At 36.9% G+C, this 16,064-nt stretch overlaps 1 protein-coding gene across 1 annotated transcript in view; it reads right to left on the minus strand.

Moving 5' to 3' along the window:
• Positions 1 to 12,338, minus strand: part of LOC126368425 (protein peste-like) — a 59,470-nt gene extending 47,132 nt beyond the window's left edge. Inside the window, exon 1 of the mRNA XM_050012421.1 lies at positions 12,051 to 12,338. The gene's annotated coding sequence lies outside the window, so the exon portion shown is untranslated. The remainder of the gene's footprint in view (positions 1 to 12,050) is intronic.
• Between the last annotated feature and the right edge of the window lie 3,726 nt (positions 12,339 to 16,064).

Consider the following 16,064-nt stretch of genomic DNA (forward strand, 5'->3'; position numbering starts at 1 on the left):
TTATGTCACATGCTAATTATATGTGTAATTAGACTTACTAATGGCCTGATAGCAGCATTGTTATTTGGATTTTTCACTTCCTGGCTTAGTTAAGGGTTTGGGATCTGCGCCCGCGACACTGGATCCATGCTGCGCGTGCCAGGTATGCGACTGTGGGCTTCGACTAGTCGTAGGTCGTAGGAGGCGGCCAATCAACTCGCGACACCAAATACTTCAGAACCCCGATACCGACCCCGCCGGCGTGGTCGACGATTTCTCTCATTCAGCGCTTATCGCTATCAACCCACCAGGGTCGATTAATTCTTTCAAATATTCTTCCTCTCAGACGACGCCCTGAGCCGAGGTTCGCGCCCAACTGGGCATCCTCAGGCCTGTTGTCTTAAATTTTGTCGAGAGCCCTCAGCGCTACCCATTTGTCTGGCTAAGTAGTTAATGCCATCTGCAGCAAATCTACAATAAGTCACGTCTAAAAAAAAGACTAGTCGTAGGAAGTTTATCTACGTAGATAGCGTTTGCTGCGTCTGTTGGTCAACTGACGGTTGTTTACGGAACTAATGATTGAGAACCGAGTTTGTTAGCCATTTGACATGTAGAGATGTCTTACAATGGGCACCTTCACAACCAAACCGGTCCCGGACTGTGTTCCCGGTCAAGTAAGGGCATTTTTTTTGAAAATTGAAGCTGATCTGTGTGTTTCACCACATTAACTCACGACCATATTCCAATTGGGATAGTCAGAGGTACAACCATCGCATGATAAACTATACCTATGCTTTACAAATTCCATAATATATATAAAAATCTTCTCATAGAATAAGGAATAATACTACGTATAGAACGGCAACTCTCCGCTCCCCACCAGCGGCTAAGCTAAGTTTCCTCACCCCCGCCTCAGTCTTAATTTAGCATTCAACCGTAATTTACACGTCATAGAATAGAATAGAATAATTTATTTGTCAGAAAACAGTATTTACAGATGTACTAATTTATACAGTAGTCCGTGTTTTCAGCTTACAAGTAAGCATGCAAATTTATGCTGTTGTGCTACACATGCATCTTCAATTACATAAGAATTATACAGGGTGGCCCAGAAGTTCACGTTCAAAATGAAAAAATAGATAGAGGGACTCATTAGCTACCAGAAAAACCCCCATGTATGTTCAGCGATTATTTACAGTTTAGGAGATATGACCCATTTTGTACCTTTTTCTAGATTTTCTACCTTACTTCAGAAATCATCATTTTGTCGCTATCTCTTTCTTAATAATTCTTTTATTTAACTTCATAACTATGCCTAAGGATATGTACCGCTAGGTGAAAAAATGAAAGCAGTCAAATCAAAGATAAAAAAAAAAGTTATTGGATATCAAAGTAAGAATTTATTATTAGTAAGTTTGATTCATTGCTTCAACCTCGAGTTGGTAGCAGTTCTATACACCTAGCATTATTGTTTATTTATTTTTTTATTTTTTAATAAATAATAGTTAATAATGCTAAAAAACAAACAGCCAATCAATTCAATGGCTTATGTTAGATTGAGTCACCAAATACTACGCACTATGTATTGTTTTTTTATCATTACTTTTTTTATCTTTTTTTTTGTGTTATCACTTGTCTGTGATTTACTCACTCGAATCACCTGAGCCGAAATCCGTACCCACCTACACACTTAAGCAAGTCGTCACATCAATATACCTACAGGATATTAATATGTTAGTGACATCGTAAAGTAAACTTTGAGAGATGATTCTGGCCATGACTGTGAGTTGAACAGTACTTATAGAAAAAATAAAAAATCCCAAAAAAAAATACTTGAATTTTGCGACGGAAAATTCCACTTGATTTTAACTCAGAATCGTGGTCTGAATCATCCCCCTTAGTATTCGTTACGATGTCACTAACACCCTGTATATTTAATAAAATGTAACAATTATCTACTTGCAGAGAAAAACTTACACACAGTCATTATAATAAAGAGTAATACTGCGTATAGAACAGTAACTTTCCACCCCGCACCAATTCGTATCGGGCGCCGACCTACCCCCTCTAGGTCCATGCTTTAGTCTTAAATGGCTGTAAGCCGCTAAGGAGTAAGGAAGAGAGCATAAACTGTGTCTCGCTTGCACCTACGCGTTTGAAAAAAAAACTTTATGTAGAGTATACGGGGTGTGGTACAGGTAATTTCCGGCCAAATAGTTGATGCCATCTGCGGCAAATCTACAATAAGTCACGTCAAAAATAAAAAATAGATACAGGTAACATTTAAAGGCGGCCTTAATGTTCCACAGCAATAGGCAAACTAGTCAAATCAGTTACTTTTTACTAAACGTCAAAACACGAAATTACAATGGAATTTGTATGAAAAAGCACACTGTGACGCCATAGAAAAACGAGACAAAATGTCGAAATTATTATTACGTTTTTCTTGATTAAAATTCTAAGTTACATAGAAAAAAGAGAATGTTTTTCGTTCGTCTTTATTTAGTAATCAGAATTTCATAATTTATCTTGAACCTAGTACACGACCCAATTACTTCCAGGAAACTAAATTAAAGTCCCGGACAAAAAAAAATATCATCTAAACCTCTCTTAACCTATCACTCGTTTACAATACAAAATCGCATGATAATTAATGTTGTTTATTGACACAACGTCTTCTCAATGGCCGGTTACTCATCAGAGAGCTATACAAAAACAAACATGCGCAAGAGTGGAACACGTGCTATTTACTACGGAGTATGCGCCTCGTGGACAGACAGCTATTTGTATTCTGTATTATACATGTGTTATAATATGTGTCACTACAACAATGAATACATAAAGTCGATATTTCTTAAGCCACCATTCACGCTTTGTATGACATAATTATTATTATGTTTATTACCTATTATTTGTCAATTATTTACGGCTGTTATCACTTAACATAACATAGTATCACGCCTCTGTCCCCGTAGGGGTAGGCAGAGGTGTCTAGTGTAGCATACGTATAGTATAAACCCACTCCTCGTCAGCTATGTTATCTGTCATATACGTAATAAAGGGCGAATCCATTGCCATTAACAGGGCACGAACCCTGGAAACCACGTAATAACTGCAGGCTAGTTTTCAACTAGTCAAATCAGTTACTTTACTAAACTATTGTATATTTTATTTTATTTTCTTTTTTTTTTACTCTTTATTTTAATTTATTCTGTATATATTTTTTGGTAATTTTTCTATAACTATGGCTTTATTGGCTGAAATAAATGAGTATTATTATTATTTTTTTAAACTATAGATTATCTCCTCTTTCGGAGGGTATTTACCAGAGACACGGGTCACAGACCAAGTGCCACTGGAAGGAGGGTATAATAATTATGTACTTATCTGTGCGTTCAGTCATGATGTCAATGTCGGAGGATAGGAATTTACGTACTATCCGACAGGTTTTAAGTATGGCTGCTTTCTGCATGATAACTTATTATAAACGTCAAAACACGAGATTGTTACAAATGCCATTTGTATGAAAAAGCACACTGTGTTGTCATAGAAAAACGTGATAAAATGTCGCACTTAATATTACGTTTTTCTTGATTACTATACATAAATAAATTAAATAAAAAAAAATAATGTTTTATATCTGTCTTTATTTAATGTACTTAATCAGAATTTGATAAATTGTCTTGCTACCCAATAGTCTATGATCCAAACATGTATCCTAAGTCGAATTCTTATACGGCTCTATCACAAATACCGTCATCTTACAGTGAAAACGACGAATGCGCCTTTTTGAAAAATCACATTCTTAAAAAAAATACATCCATTTATTTAAATTAATGTTCGAATTCCGGTTCGAAATACAAAAATCTCTTTGTGATCCTGTTGGGTTAGTTAGCTACCATGTAGGTATTTGGAGAACACTGCTGCGCCATCACCAGTGCAATGAACGTCCTCGCTATGTACGCACGTTGTTTCATTTATAAATAGGGAATGGAATCCCGACTCGAGATCACAAATTCGAGATCGCGCGGGAATGAAAGTGTCTATCCCGCGAAATGTCGAAATTATCGGGATCACGTGTAAGTTCATAAAAAATGTAAAATAAAGATGGCTGAAAACGACGAAAACTCCTTGTTTGTGATAGTGAGGTCAATTAAAAACAAAATATTTTTTGAAAAGAAAAAGAAACAAAAACGTTTCTTTTTCAGTATTGCTAACTAAATAATTAAGTTTTCTTTAAATATCAGCATAATCAAAACAAAAAGTGTAACTTAAAGAGATTCGCCCAATCCCGTCAATCTCGAATGGGATCTCGTCATATTATGCTTCTGGATTGATCCCGAAAAAAATTACGAGATCTCGCGAGATCGGGATCCTGCGAGATCGGGATTGTATTCCCTATTATAACACGTGGCGACGAGGATGGGATACATCCCTAGTTTGGTTAGGACACGCCTGTTTCCCGTCGGAATAAGCAGAGACTATGGAATTCCATTTGCTTCTTTTTGTTTGTTGTTTTTCAGATAGCAAATCAAATATACCTAATATCATCATCGCCCTAGCATTATCCCGTTTAACACAGGGTCCGCTTACCTAACCTGAAGATTTGACAGGTCCGGTTTTTTACTTTTTTTTAGAAGCGACTACATGACAACCCGCGAAGCGAAAACCAGCCCAATACAGGTTAGGTCTCATACCTCCGAAATGCATTTCTCGGGAATGGGGTTTCCTCACGATGCTTTCCTTCACCGCTGAGCACGTGATAATCATTTATGATCCAAATATTAATTCGAAAACTAATTCGACAAGTTTATTTCCTAAATATTCGACAATAATTGGTTTAGGTCTGTGCTGGATTCGAACCTGCGACCTCAAAGTGAGAGGATAGCGTTCTATCAACTGCGGCACCACGGCTCTAGATATACTTAATAGCAAAATGAAAATCTTTCTTCGAGGGTTTGAAGGAACTTCGAATAAATTGTCTAGAATGTGTCTGTGGCTCGAAAGCCTCCGATATAGAATAAAGAATACGTATAGAACGGTGGTAACTCTCCGCTCCGCACCAATTCGTATCGGGGGCCCGACTTCACCCCCTCTGGGTCTTACTTTAGTATTATTAAATTTTTATTGACCAAATTGGAGATGTCCGTAAAAACAGTTTAGTACGACCTACTCTGAACCGACGTGCGAATGAAATGGAGGCGGGAGAATGTGGAGCATGCGAGAGAAGTCGCTGCTTACCCCGGTGGGAAATAGGCGTGTGTTTATATAAGTGTGTATGTATGTGTAAAAGCCTCTAAGGAGCAAGGGAGAGCGCGCGTGAGCTGTCTCTTTTTTTGAGGTGACTTTTTGTAGATTTGTCGCATACTAATATTGGCATTCGGTATGATTATATTATTACCAACTGTACATATAAACTAAAAAGCCACACACAAAACACTCTTATAATGATTGATGTTAAATATAAGCTCCTTGAATAAATCTGACAAATTGGTTTTATTGAAAGATGGACTGCGCACCCGTCATAATGTAACCCATTTTTTTATTAGCGTGGACAACGGATATTATTATGGTGAGAATCGACGGCCGTCTTTAATACTCGCGACTGTAACCGTATCGGGGTTAGCAGGGTAAACCATTCTGCCCTCATACAATACAATAACGCTTTACTGTACAGTCATGAGCAATATAATGTACCCCACTTTAGGACTCTGTCGCACTAACATATTTGTCATTTAGTGAGATTTACAGTTCAATTTGTCAAAAAAGTTAATGTGACATGGTACCAAAGTGTATACATATTAATGCTCGTAACCGTACATATAAACAACACTAAAAATAATTACAAAAGTGACAAGAGAAGTACATCCATAGATACGCTGAAAGGCGGTGATAAAAGTACATTTCGAGAAAATAGCAAAAAAATATTGGAATAACTACTTTTGTACAGCGTTGGATTGGCGGGGTAGCTGTATAATATTAAAAAAATAATTAATAATAATAAAAATATAAATCAAATCAAATATACTTTATTGCACACAACATACAAAACAAATTAACACAGATGATGATAGATACAGTACAATCTGGCGGCCTTATTGCTAAGCAGCAATTTCTTCCAGGCAACCAGTGGATTGGAAACATTATTACAATTTGGTGCGGGACAGTGCAACATCTTGCACTGTAAAATAAATTAAATAAATTGTGCATAATAAATTATATAATTATTATAATAAATTGTTTTTATTAAATTTATTTTAAATTATAACTAATTTATAATGATTAGGTATTCATTTATTATATTTTTATTTATATAATTTTCAATCGTATTACACCCCTTATCTGTCTGCGTATATACAGACACTACTCTATATGTGTGTGTGACCTCTAACGCCATACGATTGAAGACTAAAGGAGGGTCCCTCAGCCGCTAGTGGGGAGCGGAGAGTTGCCGTTTTATACGTAGTATTCCTTATTCTATGGTCCAGGGGTGTGCCAATGATATGTTTTATGAGTGAGTATAACTCTACTTCAATAATTGACCTTGACCCTCAAGATAACCATGCACAGATATAAGATCAACAGGAAAACGACCTTATCAGCAGTTTATCAGACGAAGTAACTATCCTTAAGTATCATATCAAACCATAGACTGATTAGATTTCGGTATTGTCCAAGTACTTTTTGTTTATTTATGTAAGTATTTCATTGTTCTGACTACCCCTACTACACATACATACATACATAAACTCACGCCCGTAATCCCTAATGGGGTGGGCAGAGCCACAAGTAATCAAAAGGCAACTTGCAGCCACTGTTGATACGAAGTCCAAAGATGGATATGATGAACCTTATGGTGATAAGGGATCAGCCTATTGCCCATAACATTAGTCCATCATGTTAGAGGACACAATCCCACTGTCGGTTTTTACAACATGCCCGGGAAGAGAAGCAGCTGAACGTGTTCTATGTTTTTTATTTGCTCCCAGAACAGCATAGAAGAAACTATCCCTACTAATACAATAGATTAGTAAATCTTTTAAGGGGCAATGTATACGTTTTTACAATAAGATTCCCATTGACTTTCAGAATTTGCGTTTCAACTGTTTTAAGACAGTAGTTAAACAAAAACTTTACAAAAAGGTTATTATAAAGTTAGTGATTATTTAGAACATATGAATGCATGGGATTAATTGTCTGAGAACTGATATTAGGCAGCTAAATTACTCAATTGTATACCAATATTTTATGTTTTTTTTTAAAGAACGTCTAGGGCCCTGTACCGAGGTTTTTCTTGCAGCTTCTTTTTCCCGGCTATACAGGTTGTGAGAAGCTGCAGTAGTTTTAGGCGGATGAGACGTTCGTTATGTAAAATTGACGATTCAAAGTGTAACTATGTTACCTACTGAATAAAGATATTTTTGAATTTGAATTTGAATTGGGATATTATAATCGTCAGCTTATAAATTTATTTGTTAATACATTAGTAGCACATGAAAACAACAGCGGTCACAATTTATGTAAAACTTTGTTGTTTAAACAATTTGTTATCTATGTTAGCTTTTATCTTATCATCCACAGTCCGACTTTAAGGAACTATTTTCTATGCATCAGATATAATTTAATCTTGTAGAATACCTAATAAATATTGGCTTTTTAGAACAGTGATTTGCCAATCATGTGATTAATAAAAATACGTAATAATTATATCTACATAAAATAATAATAACTAAGTAGTTATTAGTTGGGAGTGGAGAATAAATTCGGAAATAAACTAATACCAAGTGGTATTAGTTTTTGGTATTAGATTGGAATAAATCGACCTGCCTGTCCTCTTTCCAGGCTAGGTATAGGTACCTATGTGCAGCAAACATAACTGAACCACCAGCAAATACCTACCTATAGGAAATGGGTCTAAATAATTATGAAGAAGTCACCAAACCGGTCCAGTCTTCCATCAAACAAGGTAACATCGATGGGAGCAAGTATACTACGGATTAGAATTTAGAAAGTTCCCATGATGTCTCTCTATAATTTCTCTGTCAAGGCCGTACGGAAGTGGGCCTATAAAATGTATAATCCTATTTGAATTTAGACAACCAATTCTAATACGAAGTCCTAAGATCCATCTTGATGTAGCGTATGGATAGGTTATTAACCCATCTCCGTGGCTTTTTTTGAATACTTAATTAAAACATTCTTATTAAGAATTTTATTTAATTCTTTCAAAAATGATCCTTACAGACGACGTCCTAAGCCGAGGTTCACGCGGAACAAGGGGGCTTAAAATGGCCACGTCGAAGCAATTCATATTCAAAAAAGCCATGGAGACGGGTGCCATAGAGATGGGTGCATCCTCAGGCCTGTTGTGTCAAATTTTGTACTGAGTGAGACCCCACAGCGATTAATTAAACCACAATAAGTCATTTCAAAAAAACCAAAAATATTTAGATTATGATGATTATCACGTGCTCAGCTTTGGGTACAGGAAAAATCCTTAAGACTTCAAATATATTTTGTGTCTTGAGATAAATAAATAGGCACTCTACACTTTAGGCAAAATATGTGGCTTGGCCGTTTCACTACCATCACATGAGCATAATGTGAAAAAACTATTTGGCTTCCGTCACCTGAGCGTAAGGAAACAAAAGTGACTGGTCATTGCCAGTCAGTTGTTGTAGCTACGAAATGGGCACGCCCGATATTTTGCCCAACGTGTAGAGTTTATCAACTTAGTGTTTGTATATATAGGGCGTGTAGAGTAAGAAGCTTGGCTACATGAGATCTGATAACTTTTTGACACTGCGATCGATCGTCTTGGACACATTTTATATGAAAATGTTTTTATTGGGATTATCACTTCTAGAGTTATAAATGTACAAAGATATACCTCTTACGTTAGATTATAATGTAAGTAGGTGTTATATATTACTCTTTATCGTATATAATATTAATTCGGATACTTTATATCGAACCATCCGTATCATATCTTTTATTAGAACTGAGAATATTCAATAAGATTGTATGCTTTCTATCATGATTCAGTAATGTTATGCGCGATAAGCTGATCCCTTGTCGCCATAAGGTCAATGATAAGTATCCATCTTAGGACTCGCACCGCACCGCACCGCTCCGCTCCGCAACGCACCGCACCGCACCGCAACACACCGCACGCTCCGCAACGCGCCGTAACGGACCGCACCGCACCGCAACACACCGCACGCTCCGCAACGCTCCGCAACGCACCGCTTCGCAACGCACCGCAACGGCACCGCAGGGGCGGTTGCCGAGTGAGCCGCTGGCCAAAAGCTGGCGAAATATGGAGACTTAACGCGGACCCACGATTTGTCGCTTTTGCCGTCGAGACTTCGGGTTTGTGGTGCTCGGCGGCCAAGGATTTCGATTTCGCGTGTTTGGGAGGCGCTTGAGAGACCGCGGTAGTGACTCCCGCGCCAGCTCGTTCCTGGTTCAACAGGTTTTCTTGGCGATAGTGCGCGGTAGGCCAGTGTTATGGGCACCTTTGAACCAGGTACGAGAGGGGGTGGTTTTAGACTGATTTTAGACTGACCTGCATTGTTTGCGCCATAATTTAAAATGTCTAAGGACTTCGTATCAAAAGATGCAAGTTGTCTTTGATTACTTGCAGCTCTGCTCATCCCATTAAGGAGTACGGGCGTGAGATTTTGTATGTCTGTAGACGAATAGAGATATAATTTAAGGCGTTTCAATTTAGTTAGTGTTAGATAGAAAAAAATCGGTCGAATCTCGCTTCATACGTCACTATGCTAAAATGAACGTCACAACATTAGCTAACGTACAGTTATAAGCAATATAATGTACCCACTTTAGGACTCTGTCGCACTAATATATTTGACATTTAGTGAGACTTACAGTTCAATTTGTCAAAAAAGTTAATGTGACATGGTACCAAAGTGTATACATATTAAAGCTCGTGACCGTACTTTGACAGATCACACAATACCGAGTTCTTACCGCGGTAATCAGGGATATGAGACTCTTATCCCTGATTATCGCGGTAAGAACCCGATATTATGTGTTTTAATTATGATGATAACCGCGTAAACACCAAACTAGTGTAAAATGTTATCTTTAAGTACCGAAATATAATCATTCTGGGCAGAAAGCAAAACAATAGTTACGACAACACCTGTGCAAATGAGATTAACACCACCTGAAACCTAAAATGCTACAGCTAGATATAACCACATTTTAATATCATACATAATATATTTGTACTGATAAGGTTATCAACTTGTAAACAAAATATAGAAGCATTGCCCTTATTAATTCTGATATCGAAAAAACCGCAAATATATTTTTATCTTCTTCCTCGTCCTAAACTTTATCATTTATTCGGCGTAGAAAGAAATTGACATATTTATAGCTCTATCCCTTGGCACTGCTGTCAACCCTGAAGCTGATGGGGTTGGTTATTGACCTCACAAACCGTACGATTGAAGACTGAGTTCACTGAGTTCAACAGAAAAGTTATTTATGCATACACAATCCACACGATAGAAGTAGAAGGATATGAGACTCCCGATATTTCAATACTGTTGCAAGTGCCATGATCGCGGGCCCATATCCCTGATAATAACGCGGTAAGAACCCGGTATTATGTGTTTTAATTACAATAACCGCGTAGAGTTCAAACAATGTATAAGTTTATATGTATCTGAATAAATTGATATACTTAATTATGTCTTATCAAGCAGGTATGTTGGCATACCTAACTGAATCCACCTGAGCCTATTATTTATAGAAACCTAACCCTAATCTTCATTAAGTCTACCTGACGGGATAGTGTTACAGCTAATAGATTATGTTTAGCGACACGTGACACTTCTAATACAGACGGCTAATATCTTAGTATACCTATTTTCTATACTTACTTATTCTCTTAATGTCGGAGTGTCACAACCACAACATTTTGCTAAGCCGTTAAGCCGTTGGTCCCGGTTACTACTTACTGATGTAAGTTAGTAGTCGTTACATGGCCATGTCAGGGGCCTTTGGCGGTTCAATAGTAACCCTGACACCAGGGTTGATGAGGTTGGTAATCCACCTCACAACCCACACGATAGAAGAGGTTTAATTATTATGTTCACTGTGTACCACATCACATTATGATCATAAAACCTGAAACCCTTTAACCTGGATTCTGACAGAGGGCAGCAGTAACTGTCAGTAATATTCCGAGGTGGAGGACAGGAGTCCTAGTAAGGCTTTTATTCTACTCTGGGCGCCATTCCACTCGCGTCAGAGTACTGCGGGGCGGAAGGCAAGAGAGAAACTGCTGCCCTATTTTTCCATAAAAAAGTAGCATGGATACACCGACAAGAGCGTGGCTCTTAAATGAATGACGAACCTATACCTACTTATATCTAAAATAAATGATTTCTATCATATTCTATTCTATCTAGATTCTCGATATTCTATAGATAATAAATAACATAGTATAGTGTCTTGGTGTTAAATAGTTTATCTTACGATGGACAACCTAGGATATACTCGTGCGCTTACGTAAGTAAAGCGTCTTAATAAGTACCTAAGACCCCGCGAGTATGAATCTCCATGGAGACATAATCATAACCACTTAATGATACCCAGTTGTTAAGAACACTGCAGGCTGATCACCCGATTGTCCGAAAGTACGATGGTCCGTGCTTCGGAGGGCGTGTTAAGTGTAACTAGGAGCCGTTAGTTACTTAAGTAAGTATGTAGTCGTTACATGAGCCATGTCAGGGTCTTAACCTTGGCGGCTGAATAATACCTAACCTTGACACCAGGGCTGATGCGGTGGGTCATAGATATCACAACCCACACGAGAGAAATTCGCTTTAAGGCATCACATGCCTGAATATTAGTAGAGACTCTTTCCTGCAGACAAACTGTTTAAACAGTTTTGCACGGCATTGACTAATTGTATTTTTAGTAGTAAGATTTAATAAATAAATAAGTAATAAAAAAAAACGATAAGCAGCTAAATGTTGAACCATGAAGACCAAAAACCGGATATGACTATTTTTATTTGCCAAAAAAAAACTTACCACTTCAAATCGTAGATAAGAACACTCTATCCCACACCTCACTAATTCCTTAATACGATAATGAAAGATTAAGTATTTACTTCTAAACACAGTCTAGAAACTAGTTTACCGGCACAGCTATTTGTTTTTCCTTCCAATCCTTTATTTTAATACACTGAAGGAATAAATAGTAGGAATCGAGTAAGTTTTAATTCAATATTATTTCGTTTTACGAGTATAACATCGCGCGAGGAATGGTGGTAAACTGAACACGTCCTGTTGTCGCGACGATCGACTTGTCACTGAATGATAAGTATTCACTCAATCGAGCTAACACAACTGCTGATACCGTCTGGTCGGCATAGTTCATATCAATTTGTATTTTAGGAAAAAAAACATGTCAATATGTCTATTGAACAGGTCATAGGCCTGACAGGTCGTGGACTGCGATTGTTTGGAAGCAATCGATCAACAATAATTGAAATGTTTTAGGTATACCGCGATTAATTTGCTGATCTGTTGCTAATCTGGAGTTAAAAGCCCGACGTTTTATTTAGTACTTGACAATAGGGCTGATGAGGTTGGTAAGTCACCTCACAACCTAGATAGAAGAAGAGTACTAGCTGTTACCCGCGGTTGCGTTCGCGTGAAACCCAATTGGGTAGTTTCCTAGGTCAAAGATAAGTTATGAAATTCTGATTACTAAATAAAGACAGATCTAAAGACAAAGAACGTTTTCATTTTTTCTATTTAACTTATTTTTGGATATTAATCAAGAAGTATGTTATAAAGAGTGCGATATTTTATCACGTTTTTCTATGACGTCACAGGTTGCTTATTCATACAAATGCCATAGCAATTTCGCGTTTTGACGTTTATTAAAAAGTAGGTAACTGATTTCACTAGTTCGAAACTAAACTAAACCTATAGAAGTTTCATACAGCACCTTTTTACTTCCTTAGAGGTTGAATTTCGCAAAATGCCGTCTTAGTGATCACCATAGAGCAACACGGACTTCCTTGGTAACCACCTACTTACATCCCAAAAGGAACCCCCATGCAAAATTTGAAACTCCTAGCAAATTGTAATTCCTCAGATTTCGTGATGAGTGAGTCAGTGATCTTTCGCTATTATAAAATAGTTGATTCAGTATTATTTAACGGCGTCAGTGGTCCAGTAGTTAAGCGTAGGGGCCACGATTCGGAGGTCCCGGGTTCGAATACCGGTGAGAACACAAAACCCACCTTGTGTTCGAAAGTAACATGATCCGTGCTTCGGAGGGCACGTTAAGCAGGAGGTTCCGGGTACTATTTACTTCACATGAGCCATATGAACTGCTTACGAGCCTTCAGCAGCTCAGTAATAAACCTGACACCAGGGATGCTAGGTTTATTAAGGTATGTGTGTGTCTGTAATGCATAAACAAAAGCAAAGACCATTTTACTATCCAAAACTTTTATTAAAATCTATAAAAATATCAACAATTAAACTTGTTACAAAACCAGTTATATATACAACGTTGAAACAAGTAAATTATAAGTATATCGTCTAAACAATTACAACACATATATGACCAGTTAAATAGGTACAAAGTAAATTCTTCATTTAACTAACCCTTTCAACTTTAGCCCGAATAATGTCTTTATAACGCATATTAATGTATATTATAAATAACCAGCGCAGTGATCTGGGCACTGTAATACAATAGTTTATAAAAAAAAACATAACCCTCCTTGGTGCAGTCGGGTAAAAAATTGTTGAATGATTCAGTTAAGCTGTTTTCTGCATCTAAAACCCTGTGAACCTGGACCCTTAGGCTACAACTATGACCCCCCCTCCCATTTTAAGGAAGTATTTTGTATCAAAAATTACTTTAGTGAACGAAAACCATAGATATATTATGAAAAACGGCCGATAGGCGTCTGAGTTTCATCATCTCCCTAGCATTATCCCGTTTCTCATCGGGTCTGCTTACCTAACCTGAAGATTTGACAGGTCCGGTTGTCTTAGGGTGAGGTTACTGAGTTTTTTGTTAGAAAATATAGTTCACACTTTTCCATCTAGGTGCCTAATTTTCTAACCAATTGTGCCTATTTGTGGCTCGAATCCATTTGCGGAGGAGGCCCCTAGGCTATAATGCTGCACTGTATCTAAATAATAATAAACTAAAAATTATTATTTTTCAAGTCTAAAATGGCAACACTGGTGATAATAAAGATTTGTGATTGGGTATCATAAATGTTGCCAGTTGTAAACAATTGTATAAATCATAATTAAATGTAGAATGTTTTGTTACTTCTTTTTTGCATTATGTATTATGCATGATTTAGAAAGAAATATTGCATTTAATTTAAAGTTAATCACAAAGAGAAATAATTCAACATTAGTTACTGGCGGAATTTGATTTTTCTTTGTCTAAAAACATCTGTTTTTAGTCATTTTTTATAATATATAACAATTACAATGGGAAGCACTAATTCATTTAACATTCATAGGTAAATCAAATCCGTTTTGTGTTTATCCTTACGATTAAAAATAACCAAATCGTGAACGTGTGTTGAAGTAAATGACAGGCAAGCAAAGTTCAATCAAATTGTTTGATGATTGGATTAAATTTTGCTTGACTAAATACACAAACAAACCTAAACACACATTTACCGCTTGTTTGTTTTAGATTAGTAAGGCGGTCATTATACAGGGTGTTACTGACACCGTAATAAATACTGAGGGGGATGAATCAGACCATGATTCTGAGTTGATATCAAGCGGAATTGCCAATCGGAAAATTCATTAAAATTTTGTTTTTTTTTTTACGACGAAAAATTCCACTGGATAACTACTCAAAATAAAGGTCTGAATCATTCTTCAAAGTTTTCGTTACGATGTCACTAACAGCCTGTATGTATATATTTCTGAAGGAACTTTACACAGCGTAGGTACTGAGTTATGAAAAGCCTCTAATAGAGCTTATATTTAACTTAATATTAAGTTATACTAAGGTGGAGGATGAGCATGGCTTATACTCGATCTATCCTCCACTCGACTTTTATGTTGGCAATGGCCCCGATTCCTGCAGACACCTCCTAATTTTACTTTAAGTTATACCTGTCATTTTCTTATCCACCGAAAACGAAAGGGACGGATTATTAACAGCTCTTAATTTTATGAAGAATGAGTAAATGAATGGATACCCCGGACGAATCAAAAAGGTATCTCGCTGGTATGCAAACCGTTTGACGTGTGCTGTCAATAAAATTTTAGACGGTTGTTTTAGACTTGTGGTTAAAATTGACGTGTGTTCCATAAATTTCATGCTTGTCGATCACCCGTTCCTTTCCTTTTCGGCGGATAAGAAAATGACAGATATAACTTAAAATAAAATTAGATGGTGTTTGTTCTCGACTTGATGACTTCTCACTGTAGTCGAGCATATCCTACTGCCAACATAATAATACGAAAATAATGACGTCATGCCATACTAGAGTAAACTCATGTTATGCGCCCCGCTGTCTAAGAATATCGATTTTGAGCTCAGATCGAGGAAGGCTGAGGTCGCCTCAACTGGGTACGAAGTCGAGGAAGGTTGGAGTTTACATCTTAGAATACGGGTGATAGTAGGATTAGAATTAAGATATGGCATCACGAAATGGCTACTTGTCAGTTTTCGAATAAGTATTTTAAAAACTACAATTAGGTATTATAACTATTAAATAAGCATTTTATACCTATTAAAATATTTTATTTTCTCGAAAAAGCTTTATTTAATAGAAAAACACATTTTTCTTCAATTATTTTAAATTTCGCTCGAAAACGATTGGTCACGTGTCATTTTTCCCAGTGAGGTCACATTTCAACAAACAAAGAAACTGTCAAACATCATAACTTGAAATCTGACAGATAGCTTTTGTTTATTTTGTGAAATGTGACGTCAAACGAGGCTCAATCATGCCCGTGTTTCGGGTATTGTAATACAGAGATAAAAAACGCATTCTTATTTTGTTTAAATAAAATATTTAAAAATGATTATCGTTAAAT

This window comes from Pectinophora gossypiella, chromosome 7 (genome assembly GCF_024362695.1).
Source record: "Pectinophora gossypiella chromosome 7, ilPecGoss1.1, whole genome shotgun sequence".
NCBI classification, from domain to species: Eukaryota; Metazoa; Arthropoda; class Insecta; order Lepidoptera; family Gelechiidae; genus Pectinophora; species Pectinophora gossypiella.